This window comes from Scyliorhinus torazame, chromosome 4 (genome assembly GCF_047496885.1).
Source record: "Scyliorhinus torazame isolate Kashiwa2021f chromosome 4, sScyTor2.1, whole genome shotgun sequence".
NCBI lineage: Eukaryota > Metazoa > Chordata > Chondrichthyes > Carcharhiniformes > Scyliorhinidae > Scyliorhinus > Scyliorhinus torazame.
In genome coordinates, this window is record NC_092710.1 from 319504913 (window position 1) to 319511807 (window position 6895).

Consider the following 6895-nt stretch of genomic DNA (forward strand, 5'->3'; position numbering starts at 1 on the left):
TAAGACAATTATTTTGGTGGCTGTGTAAGTTTGTTTCTGTTTTAGTCCAGAATCATTTGTCTGAGGGATTAACTGTAGGAAGGCTACATTTTGGACACTCTGAAATTGGACTTCATGAAGCTAGCCTCTGGACCAGTTGGAAATTTCACCCAAAGCACTGTGATAAACTGCACAGCAGTGCCACCTGTAGGTTTGGTTGTGTAACTGTTCTGATATACACGAGAAGGAGATCGATCGATTTTTGGTTACTAAGGAAATTAAGGGAATACCGGGACAGTGTGGGCAGGCAGAGTTGAGACAGAAAGCGGCCACGAATGGCGGAGCAGGCTCACAGGGCCGAATGGCATGTCCCTGCTCTTGTTTCTTCTGTTTTTATGTAACTTTTTAAACCTCCTGTCCGAGAGTGCCACCTGGTGGCCCTTTCTCAAGTTGACAATTGTCAAGCTCACAGGGGCGAAGTATGGGAGGCAGTTGGACCATTTCAGTGGAAGGGATGATGAAACAATTCAATATTACAGAACAGGACAGAAAATACTGGAAATACTCAGCAGCTCTGGCAACAGGTCCTCGACCTGAAATGTTAAACTGGGTGTGATCAATGCCTGATTCGGGACTCGGTTTAATTTCCGCAAATATCGCGCCCTCTGGGCGGGATTCTCTGATCCTGAGGCTAAGTGTTGACGCTCCTCCGCGTCGGCCCCAAAGCAACATGGCGTGGGGCTCCAGGGGCCGGCGCGGAACAAAAGAGGCCCCCAGCCTGAGAGGCTGTCCCGTCGATCGGTAGGCCCCGATCGCGGGCCAGGCCACAGCCGAGGCCCCCCCCCCCCCCCCCCCCACCAGGCCGCCCCCAGATGCATCCACGCCGATGTCCTGCCGGGTAAGAGCAGATGTGGACGGCGCAGGCGGGACCCGGTTTTTTCAGCGTGGTCGCTCGGTCCATCCAGGCCGAGAATCGCCGGGGGGCCCGCAGAGCGACGGCGGCGGCGCCAATGCCGCCGATTCTCTGCGCTCCGGAGAATCGGTGGACCGGCGTCGGGGCAGCGTGGCATGACTCGTGCCCGTCCCGACGATTCTCCGGCCGGGCCCCGGGGTGAGAGAATCGCGCCCTCTGTCTCTCGGTCATGCTGCCTTTTTTCTGAGTATACCCAGTACTTTCTGTTCTCATTTCAGTTTTCCAAAATCTGCAGTACTTCACGTTCATTACAGAAAATAAGGCAGGATTGAAGCCCAAGTAAAAAAAATCCTTAGTTAAAAAATTGAACCGTTTTCAAGAACTTCAAACTGTTTGTGTTGTTGGTATTGATTTTCTTTGTAATGTTTTCATTGCAACCATAGGAGGCCTGGTGGGGAGTGATAGCAACCCCGCTGCTGGACCAGACACTCTGGGTTTGAGTTCATCGCCAGGACTTGTTGGCCATGGACGGAGTGTTCAATGCGGTTCAACGGTCTGATAATCAGTGCATGAATCCTTCCCCCACCATTCCTCAAAGGGTAAAAGGTGCAAAGACTCGCTTAAATAAAATTACATACGTATCATAGAATCATGGAATTTACAGTGCAGAAGGAGGCCATTCAGCCCACCACGTCTGCACCAGCCCTTGGAAAGAGCACCACTTAAGCCCACTCTTGCGACCTATCCCCGTGACCCCACCTAACCTTTTTGGACACTAAGGGCAATTTATCATGGCCAATCCACCTAACCTGCACATCTTTGGACTTGTGGGAGGAAACCGGAGCACCCGGAGGAAACCCACGCAGACACGGGGAGAATGTGCAGACTCCACACAGACAGTGACCCCAGCCTGGAATCTAACCTGGGACCTTGGAGCTGCGAAGCAACTGTGCCAACCACTGTGCTACTGTGCTGCCCACATATATGAACTTGACAGGCTTAGAAAGGCCAATTAGTCTATTGAGTCTGGGTTTGAGTTTAGTGTTCATGCATCTAGGTAGAGTGTTCCCCCACAAACCCACCCGTCCATCTTCAGTCAAGTAACCTGCAAATAACAGGGGGAAATTGAACAAGGCAAACCAGGAACAAAAATTTGCAAAATTCCTCTTTGACCTGTAAGGACAGTCATTTTCAAACTCAGGGTCGCGACCCGCGGGTGGGTCGTGGGCAGCTGTCAGGAGAGTCGCGGAGCGATCCTTCGCAGCCTTCCCGATCGCGGGAAGAAGTTCCAACGGCCACGACTGGCTTTTAAAAATGCCGTCCATGACCGGCTTTCAAGAATCCCGCGGAAGTGTGCCCTCTCGGCTTGATGTAGCGGTGCGCAGGCCCGGAGCCAAGCGGGGCAGGCCGCCTTCTCCAGGCATCAGTGCGCTGTCCCAGGAGCAGAATTTTAAAAAATATCATAGATTATCATAGAATTTACAGTGCAGTTGGAGGCCATTCGGCCCATCGAGTCTGCACCGGCTCTTGGAAAGAGCACCCTACCCAAGGTCCACACCTCCACCCTATCCCCATAACCCAGTAACCCCACCCAACACTATGGGCAATTTTGGACACTAAGGGCAATTTAGCATGGCCAATCCACCTAACCTGCACATCTTTGGACTGTGGGAGGAAACCGGAGCACCTGGAGGAAACCCCCGCACACACGGGGAGGATGTGCAGACTCCGCACAAACAGTGACCCAAGCCGGGAATCGAACCTAGGACCCTGGAGCTGTGAAGCAATTGTGCTAACCACTATGCTACCGTGCTGTCCATATCAATGCGGTCTTCCCATCAGAAGCGGCGTCAGAGATGAGGTCAGGTGCTCTAACGTCACGTGCTCGGGACGTGAAATTACTGTGGAGAGCTTCCTCTGTTTTGTAGCTGCCAGCAAGCAAGCAACAGGACTGCATGAAGAACTGAAGATGGATCTTTATGGACTAAGGAAGAGAGGGGCAGAGACACAAACAGACCAGGATCTCACTACTGAATCTGCTGGAGAGATCTTCACAGGAGAATCCACGGCAGGACAAAGCAGTGCTGGTGTGAGCTCCGGGACCTCTGATGAACAACCCATACAGAAATATAACATTGAATGATGAAGCCAATGAGATCGTGAGGATCAAGCAGGCTCACCTGTCACATTAAAGGTAAGCAAACATGGTGTGTCACGAAGGGCAGGCGAAGTTAGGACGGCATGGTTCGTGAAGGTCGACCAGTGTGGGTCGTGGGGACCCCTGAAAAAACGTTTGAATAACACTGTGTTAAGATACCAAACCAGCCCCCAAATTCTGAGAGTTACATTTAGTGAGAGAAAGCAATTGGTGAGTGAGACTATTGCAAGTTTCATTCTCGAATTAAAGAAACTGTCTCGTTACTTTTGGGCATGGCATAAACTTAGAAATCAACCTTAGAGGCAGGTTCGTAGAGGCATAAAGTTCAATAAAATCCTGGCTAAGCTTTTGGGCAAATATGTTGACAGGGTAGGAGGCCTATAATAAGGCCACTGCCATGGAAATGACAGAAAGAGATAGTTATAAGTTGCAAGGGAGGTCTTGAGTCTGCAGGGGAGGTCCGCTGGATTTCAGTGAGATCCAGGCCATGTCAACCAACTTCAAAGTTTCAGAGTCAAAAGTTTAGATTCTATCATTACCATGGTAACCACCAACAATTTAAATGCCCTCATTTCCAGTCAGTGAGAAAGTTGGTCATATCGAGATGGCAAGCAGGAGTAATATTCCCGATCATGGTGAAGCCGCCTGGGTTTAAGCCAGGCATCAGTTTGAGGTTGTCGTCAAATTCACATTTGATAAATGTTGTTATCGAGCAGGAAGATCAAGAGCAAGGAAAACAGCACAAGGAAGATGAAGATAAGATTCCAGTGCCCACAGTAAAAATGAAAGTCGGAGATTCAAAACTTCCTTTCTTTGCTGCAAGCTTGCCTGTAATCTCAAGAGAGTACAAGCATTTTGCACAACTGGTAGGAAACTCACTAGTTAGGTCCCTGGACAAGGATTAGTTTTTTTTTTCATTCGTTCATGGGACGTGGGAGTCACAGGCTGTGCCAGCATTCATTGCCCATCCCTAATTTCCCTTGAGGGGGCAGTTAAGAGTCACCTGTAGGCCAGACCAGGTAAGGACGGCAGATTTCCTTCCCTAAAGGACATGAGTGAACCAGACGGGATTTTTACGACAATCACAATGGTTTCACGGTCATCATTAGACTTTTAATTCCAGCTTTTTATTGAATTCCAAATCCACCATCTAGAGTGGGTTTCGAACCCGGGTCCCCAGAGGATTATCCTGGGTTTCTGGTTCACTAGTCCAATGACAATGCCACTATGCCACCACCTCCCTTGCTTTGCTTAAACCTGAGGTCACGAGCAAATGAAGAGGAAATCAAGACAAAGTGAAGATGAGCCATGGTACACAAGGCATGAAACCGAGAGAGTTTAGTGCTGGGCAGGTCTTGGTGAAAAACCATGATAAGGTGCGAGGGAGAAGTTTATGATTGAAGTTGCAAGTATGGTGCAATCATATATCGAGTGAACAATGGCGAGATACATAGAAACGTAGATAGAAAATAGGAGCAGGTGGAGGCCATTCGGCCCTTCGAGCCTGCTCCGCCATTCGTTATGATCGTGGCTGATCATCAAATTCAATACCTGATAACACCTTCCCCCCATACCTCTTGACCCCTTTAGCCCCAAGAGCTATATCTAACTGCTTGAAATCACACAACCACTTTCCGAGGCAGTGAATTCCGTAGATTCACCACTCTCTGGGTGAAGAAATTTCTCCTCACGTCAGTCCTAAAATGTTTACCCGCTTCTCCACAAACCATGACCCCTTGTTCTGGACTCCCCCACCATTGGGAATATTCTTTCTGAATGTCCCCTCGGAGCATTCCCTTCACCAGAAAAATATCTGGTCACCAATATTCCCTTCCTCTTATCCCTTGGATAATTATGTTCCTAAGTTACCTCAGGGATGCCCTTTCATTCCAAATGAGACTGCTTTGTGGTACTTTTTCTATTGGATTGGATTGGATTTGTTTATTGTGATGTGTACCGAGGTACAGTGAAAAGTATTTTTCTGCGAGCAGCTCAACAGATCATTAAGTACATGAGAAGAAAAGGGAATAAAAGGAAATACATAATAGGGCAACACAACATATACAATGTAACTACATAAGCACTGGCATCGGATGAAGCATACAGGGTGTAGTGTTAATGAGGTCAGTCCATAAGAGGGGCATTTAGGAGTCTGGTAACAGTGGGAAGAAGCTGTTTTTTAATCTGTTCGTGCGTGTTCTCAGACTCTTGTATCTCCTGCCCGATGGAAGAAGTTGGAAGAGTGAGTAAGCTGGGTGGGAGGGGTCTTTGATTATGCTGCCCGCTTTCCCCAGGCAGCGGGAGGTGTAGATGGAGTCAATGGATGGGAGGCAGGTTTGTGTGATGGACTGGGCTGTGTTCACGACTCTCTGAAGTTTCTTGCGGTCTTGGGCCATGCAGTTGCCATACCAGGCTGTAATGTAGCCAGATAGGGTGCTTTCTATGGTGCATCTGTAAAAGCTGGTAAGGGTTAATGTGGACATGACAAATTTCTGTAGTTTCCTGAGGACTTTTAGGCACTGCAGTGCTTTCTTGGTGTTAGCGTCGACGTGGGTGGATCAGGACAGACTTTTGGAGATGTGTACCCCTAGGAATTTGAAACTGCTAACCATCTCCACCCTGTTCATGCTGACAGGAGTGTGTACGGTACTTTACTTCCTGAAGTCAATGACCAGCTGTTTAGTTTTGCTGGCATTGAGGGATAGATTGTTGTCGCCGCACCACTCGACTAGGTTCTCTATCTCACTTCTGTATTCTGATCTTGTTATTCGAGATCTGGCCCACTATGGTCGTATCATCAGCAAATTTGTAGATGGCGTTGGAACGAAATTCTGCCAGGCATTCATGTGTGTACAGGGAGTAGAGTTGGGGGCTAAGTACGCAGCCTTGCGGGGCCCGGTATTGAGGACTATTGTGGAGGAGTTGTTATTGTTTATTCTTACTGATTGTGGTCTGTGAGTTAGAAAGTCGAGGATCCAGTTGCAGAGTGGGGCGCCAAGTCCTAGGTTTTGGAGCTTTGATTTGAGCTTGGCTGGGATTATGCTATTGAAGGTGGAGCTGTAGTCAATAAGTAGGAGTCTGATGTAGGAGTCCTTGTTGTCGAGATGCTCTAGGGATGAGTGTAGGACCAGGGTGTTGGCATCTGCTGTGGACCGGTTGCGGCGGTATGCAAATTGAATTTTGAAAGCCCTATATGACATCCACTGCACTACCTTCAGTAGCTCTCTCTACTACTTCATCAAAAAACTCAATCAAACACATTTTCCTTCAACAAATCGATGCTGATCCATGGGAGGGGAGGAACCAGACAAAGTGCAATTCAAAAAGTCCTCAACAGCGGATCAGGCAGAAGATAGTCGAATGGTATCAATGGCTGTGATGGCGGATGAAGGGTGCAGCAGTAGGGAGGTTCCCAGTCATCGAGGTTCCCTCGCCACTGGAACTGGACCTACCCTCTGTCAGGGTCCGTGTATCTGCTGATATGCAATGGCACACCCACATTAAACGATGTCCCACACCAGACGTCGAGCTAGAGGAGACCAAACACCCCCCCCCCCTTCCCCCCAACTCACAGACGGGCCGTACGGTGATTGGCGAGAGGTGGCAGAGGTTGGACTGTGAGGTCTGGGAGTTCCAAGCTTTGGGGCATGTGGACGGTGGGATTTGATTCAGTCGTCGTGCTCTTGGAATCGGAACAGGGGAGCGTTTCGGCTGCTTTCTTAGTGACTGAGCCGCCCCCGTCAGGATCCGTTCTGCTCACCCCACGTGGGGGAATGGCTGGAAAAGGTGCCCTAAAAATAGTTTGTTTTATCCCCAACCTGGCTGGAAAACAGCATCCAGCAGCT